The sequence below is a fragment of the Macadamia integrifolia genome, chromosome 7 (assembly GCF_013358625.1).
Source record: "Macadamia integrifolia cultivar HAES 741 chromosome 7, SCU_Mint_v3, whole genome shotgun sequence".
Classification (NCBI taxonomy): Eukaryota; Viridiplantae; Streptophyta; class Magnoliopsida; order Proteales; family Proteaceae; genus Macadamia; species Macadamia integrifolia.
The window spans coordinates 28648133-28654451 of NC_056563.1; positions in this window are offsets into that span (position 1 = coordinate 28648133).

Sequence of the window (6319 nt, forward strand, 5' to 3'; positions counted from 1 at the left end):
GATACATTTTGTTATCACCAAAATAGTGTAACCTTCTTTTGATTCTCCCCCCCCCCAAATTTTAGTTTAATGGAAAAATAAAAAAGTTATAAACAAGATACACCCATTTTGGTGACAATAAGACGCTCCTCATTTTATCGAATTACCAAATGCAAGGTACAGTACAATTTTAGTATTACCTAGTGGTATGTTGTACCGTATCAAATATCGCAAATATAGTGCCGTATCTGTTGATTCCCTTACTAACAATATTGGCCCTTGTACAATAAGGGAGGAGTATATATGGAAGTAAAAATGACAGGTGTTGGATCCTCACATGTACATACGTCCAGGTGAATGTACATGCAAAGGATCTAAACTCAGAAAACCACCTTATCTTGAAAGTTGATAAGTGGTGTAGGGTAAGCAGATAAATCCGATTATGACGATGAGTTATAACTGAGTTGGTCACAAACAGCTTTTTTTTTTTTTTTTTTTTAAAGAAAGTAACTAGAGCATATGATAATTACAGCATATCTGAGATACTTAAAGATTGTTTGTTGATCCTAGCCTGTCGAGCTAGGTCCTTGACCTTAGTTACATACATAATATAATTAGATGGACAAAATTTTGGGTAGTGATTGTACTGACTTAGTTCTACAAATATAGGGATAGCTACCCAATGGCCAATAGTCATTTGTTTTTTTCTTTCGATAATACTACCAATAGCTTCTTCATCACTCCAAATCAAGTCCAATGTCCACCCCTCCGTCCTTGCTTGCTGGAGACCGGATAATAGCCCTCGTGCTGCATGCTGCAGCTTCACCATTTTTTCCTATCCACATATAGTTAGCCTGATATAAGATAATTTTGTTGTTATGGAGGAAACAGAAGACCCACCCTGTTATGTTCCTTTCTATAGAACATGAGACTACAAGAATGATGCTATCATTCTAGTAGGGTGGGGTAGATATTGGGTGTGAGGGTTGACTAGATGTCACCTAGTTCACAGCTTTATCCATTTTTAACCCATTATATATCCAAAATTCAGCCCGTTTCAAAATATAGAATGGGTTAAGGTTTTGCCTCCCAAACAAAACTTGATTCCCATGGATCCAAATAAAGTAACAAATAGGGACAAATAATTCTATCCCGTAGAGTAGCACTGTGCCTAAACACAAATAGGTGAAATGATCACCCTACTCCATGAATGGAAAAATTCTGCCCTCATTATGCTCCTGTGTTCTATGATTGGACCTCACATTGACACATAGGTCACATGTCAGGTGGAAAACCCTCCCAAATAAGGGAAAAAAAAAGTGCGACCTTTGCATGCAAGAGAAACATGGGGCCAAAATGACCAGCCTGCCCCCCATAAAATGTAAAACAACTTCTCTATATGGATACTTTCTCGAGCGATCCCATTGGCCCTTGCTCATGTATAGGAACTACACTCCCTCACAGAAAATTTGTAAAAGGGAGAAAGCTAGGGGGATCCTAATGACTTCCTCCTAGGGCATAAGATGGAAATAGAGGTGTTAAACGATCGATTTGATCCATTTCCGTAGGGGCTAAATAGGTTTCCGGATGAGAATGGATAAAACCAAAGCAGGTCCAGTAAGAGAAGGTTTGGTTTCAGTGGATTTGGTTATGATCTGATTTGAGTTCAATTTATTTTGGTTTTTCCTCATCGGATTGTTATTGGTTTGATATTGAGCTTGATCCGGCTCGATTTCAGTTTACTTCAATGTATCCGCTCATCTCATAGGTAGGTACACCCTCCACTGTACAACCATGCACCCCATATTCTCTGTTAGCATAGTTTAACTTCCTAACCAAACCAAATATGATCCCACTGCCTTAAAACAATTCTGAGGTTTGAAATCCTTACCAGAATTTGCAAATATCAACCGATTATCATTAAGAAAAAAGAATCAAACATGGCTATCCAAGTACTCCTTCAGACTCGGCTTAACTAGTGATCCATTTTCAAATTAAACGTGAAGTTCTTTTTGTGCAAGAGATCATTGCCGGGTCGGTTGGCCCTTACACCACGATGAAAGTGCGTTGAAGTAGATCAATACTCGTGGGATTTTTTGTGCAGTGATCAATTGTCCTAATCTAGAATTGATAAATTGGGCCGTCGGTTTAATGAATGGAAATGCAAAACATTTACTAATAACAGGTTATTTAATGACAGGAAACCCTATTGAAGGGTGTGCCAAGGCCTTTCTACTTGAAGTTCAATCAGCACTACGACGTGGGATATCCTTGACGGAAATATGGACTAACTCAGAGATCATTTGCAACCTCTCTTTTGACCTACAAAATTTTTTGTTGACATTAAGTACAGCTGCCATTTTTTTGGATGTATATAAACACATGGCTAATGTAACATTTCGGCTAAAACCTAAGTTAGAACATGTTACTGTTTTTGTGTCCATGGTTCGATCAAGATATCCTGGAAAACAGTGGTATAACCGCTACTTAAGGTGTAGGGGAAAATAATCCTCTGTTTTTCTCATCCCTGTTTTTTCTTGTTTTGCTACTTGTAGAACATGACACGTGGACAACTTTAAGACCAACGCACTGGATGTAATAATCCTCACCCAACCTTGACCGTTAGATCCTCTGTTATCCACGTGTCGTGTTCTGCAAGTAGCAAAACAAGGAAAAACAGGGATAAGAAAAACAGAGGATTTTGATCCAGGTGTAGGTACCTAACTCTGCTGTTGTTTTACCATTTTTCTTTCAAAAAAAAAAAAAACATTCATGAGATTTTTTTATTTCATGAAAATAAAAAGATAATTTCACACACCATGTGTTTGGGTACAACAACTATGCCACCGAGCAGCTTTCTTTTTTTTACATTTAAATAAAAAGGGGGTGTTTAAGACCCTCAAAACAACCGAGATGAGTGAAGGAAGAAATTTTGATGGGTTCCTTGCTGAGGTTTATTAGAAAAATGTACAACTACTCTTCAAACCATCATTATCAAATAAGACAAATGCATTAGGTTGTCTTGGTGTGTGACTAGATTCTGGAACCCTAGTAGGAAGTTAATCTGATGTAACATATGAAACAGTAACAAAATTCTAAGACTAGTGGATATTAAATAGAAAGTATAACCCAATTTTATGTGATGGAGTTGATTATTAATTAGGGGAACATTGGTTTTTTCAAAAAGACAACAAGGATAAGATCAACTACTTAGCTCGACAGGTAAATGAGATCAACCACTCAACCTTTTTCCGATTGGCAAAGAAAGGTAAACTGTGTTATTATATCAATGCACTAGTTAACCAGTTAATCAACCAGCTGTGGATGACACAATGATTATCCAAAAGAGAAGAGTCTAATTAGCATTATGGGATTATTTAATGTTGATTATCTTAATAAGAAAAGATAAAAATCTATTTCACCAATCAACTTTGATAAATTTATTAGAACAGCTAAACTTCATTGCACCGTGTGGATGATATGATAATTTTGACCATTAGATAGAAAGTACAATATTTTAGAATACCCATGTATCAAATCTTAAAGCCTAATTCAATCAGATAATACCCTCAAATATATTGGCATATATTTTTATTTATATTAATTCAATATTATGGATCTTTAGTCATTATTACGTATTTTCTTATGGTCTTGAATTTTCAAAACTCTAATTACATCACATGGATTAAAAAATTTATTTAGACTGAAATTTTACATGTGAACAAAGGTTTTTGCGTTCTATTTTTTCATAAAATTTTAACCCATCTGATTTATCACATGGTACATTACATATTTGGACTGCCTTAATATTTAGGATATTTGAATAGATTAAAAATATATATTTAAAAGAAAACGTGTGTTTCATGTTTAGTATGATTGATAACAACCTTACCGCTAAAGGAGTCACAACTTAATTAGTAATCGTCACTTTAAATATGAGTGTGTGACATGTGGGATCATTCTTTGATCGATCTGATTTTATTCTATTGGGTCACATCAAGGTGGTTGATTAACATAGTTTTAGGAATTGGTATTAGACATGATTGATATCTATACGAGTGAATGTGATAAATGTCTGAATTTTTATTATTAAAGAAATGTTTTTGATTTTGTATCAATCTGATAAGTCCTAACATGACTGATACGTATCAATATCGACAACGAAAAAAATATCATAAATAAAATTAATGTTAGCCGCCTACATATACATAACCCAATTTGTAGTGGACAATGCTCTTCCCAGCTTCTTGTCCTAGTTGACCCTCATTTCTACTTCTCTTAATTAAGGCAGTCACTAGAGCTGCAATGTAGTATTAGCAGCATTAGAGGAAAACTGGAGGCCTAGTTCTTAATTTTCTTGTTGGATGGAATGTCATGTACTTTTTTCAGGAGGGATTGTGGTCGATTATACAATAAATCTCTCTCTCTCTCTCTCTCTCTCTCTCGTTTCCCCATTTATTTTCAAGTTTCATCTATCTTAAGAAAAAAGATTCATATTTTTCTCCAATACATCTTGTTGTCAACAAAATGGTGAAATAATAAGTAGTATTATATTGATTGTCCTTTTTGATTTTTTTTTCCTCTCAAAAGTTATTGGATGAAGGAATAAAAAAGGTTTTTCAAAATAATTTGAAAGTAATTTGTCTTTATGTCATAATTAAATTTTTATATTTATCAGTGTGTGGGATTAATGATGTTAGACAGTTAATGAAAGAGATGCTCAATAAAAAACCAATTTCAATCTTAGAAAATATTAAAGAGAGAGATTATATAAACATGATTGAGTGAAATCTGAATCCGATTGCACCTTTAATGAATTTTCTACCAAAGTTTTGAAAATATTATTTTTTTACTAATATTTGTTTTATAATATTTTGAAATTTTTTTGTAATCCAATTAATGATTCAAATTGTCTATACACATGATTACGATAGACTACGACAGAAACAAAATTATCAAGCTTCAAAGATTGATTTTAATCTTAACAAAATCCAGAAGCTTTAGCTAAGGAGTAGGTTTTTAAAAGATAAAGTGGCGATAATGGGGCAAGTGGAGCATCAATCTCATCTCCACACAAGTATTCAAACAACTACAAGATTTGCATCAAGGAATAAAAGTGTTGTACCCAAGGATTAAAGTATCGGTATCGATCGTCGTATCGATCAACCAAAATTAAGATACGTATCGAAGGGTATCATATCGTATCGGAGATATACTAAGATACGCTAAAGATACACACATAAATAGATAGTAAACATTTTTTTAAACACTTTTGCATAAAGAATTTGTTAAAAAAAGCTATTGATAACATGTATTATGCATAAACACTAAATTGAGGGTATCGTACTAAGAATTAAAGGTTTGTAGTTGTCCCATAAATGTAAAATCCTTGTTCCCAACCTTGATTTCCACTTTAGTTAGAAAGAAATATAGCTGACAACAACTTTGGAACAAAAACCCTTCAAAAAATCATTTTTTTTTCTGAAAAATTACTCATATTGGTCATTATATGACCGTAGCGCCGATACGTATCGATACTCACCGATATATATATCGATACTCACCGATACGTGTTGATATATATCGATACGTACCGATACTCACCGATACGTACCAATACATACCGAAACGTACATTTTACTTCAATTTTATATTTTTCATAGAGTCGTATCGAGGCATGTCGTATCGTATCGATGTGTATTAGTGGTGTATTGATGCATATCGGTATGTATTGTAGGATATATATCGATACGAAATGATTTAAAAAATTAAATGTATCGTATCGGTGTATATCGTATCGGCCGATTAAATTTAAGATACGTATCGGTATCAGAGATACTTAAAACCATGGTTGTACCTCAACATCTACCACCCTACAATTGACATGATCAACCACCCTTAAAATACAGTAAGAATCTTAACCTCATCTTTTTTTTATTTGTTACAGTTTAATGACTTGATTTAATGGGCAAGTATTTTCTGTCTGAGAGCTGGCCCCTATGTTAAGACATAAGGGCGTGCACCTCAGGGGGGGCATGGTGATCATTGGGTGCCCCCTGTGTCTGTGGCGCAAGGCGACTCCTTGATAAAAAACTGTGTGCCCTATTTGACATATTGAAAGACTCGAAGCATTCCTTAATTTGAAAACTAGGGGAATTTGGTGGGTCATAAGGACTTGTTCCTAGGGCATAAGATGGAAATATGGGTGTCAAATGGTCGATTTGGTCCATCTCTGTAGGGGCTAAATGGGTTTCTTTTCAGATTGAGAATGGATGAAACCAACGCCGGCCTGATAAGAGAAGGTTTGGTTTCAATCGATTTCGTTTTTCTCTTATCAGAC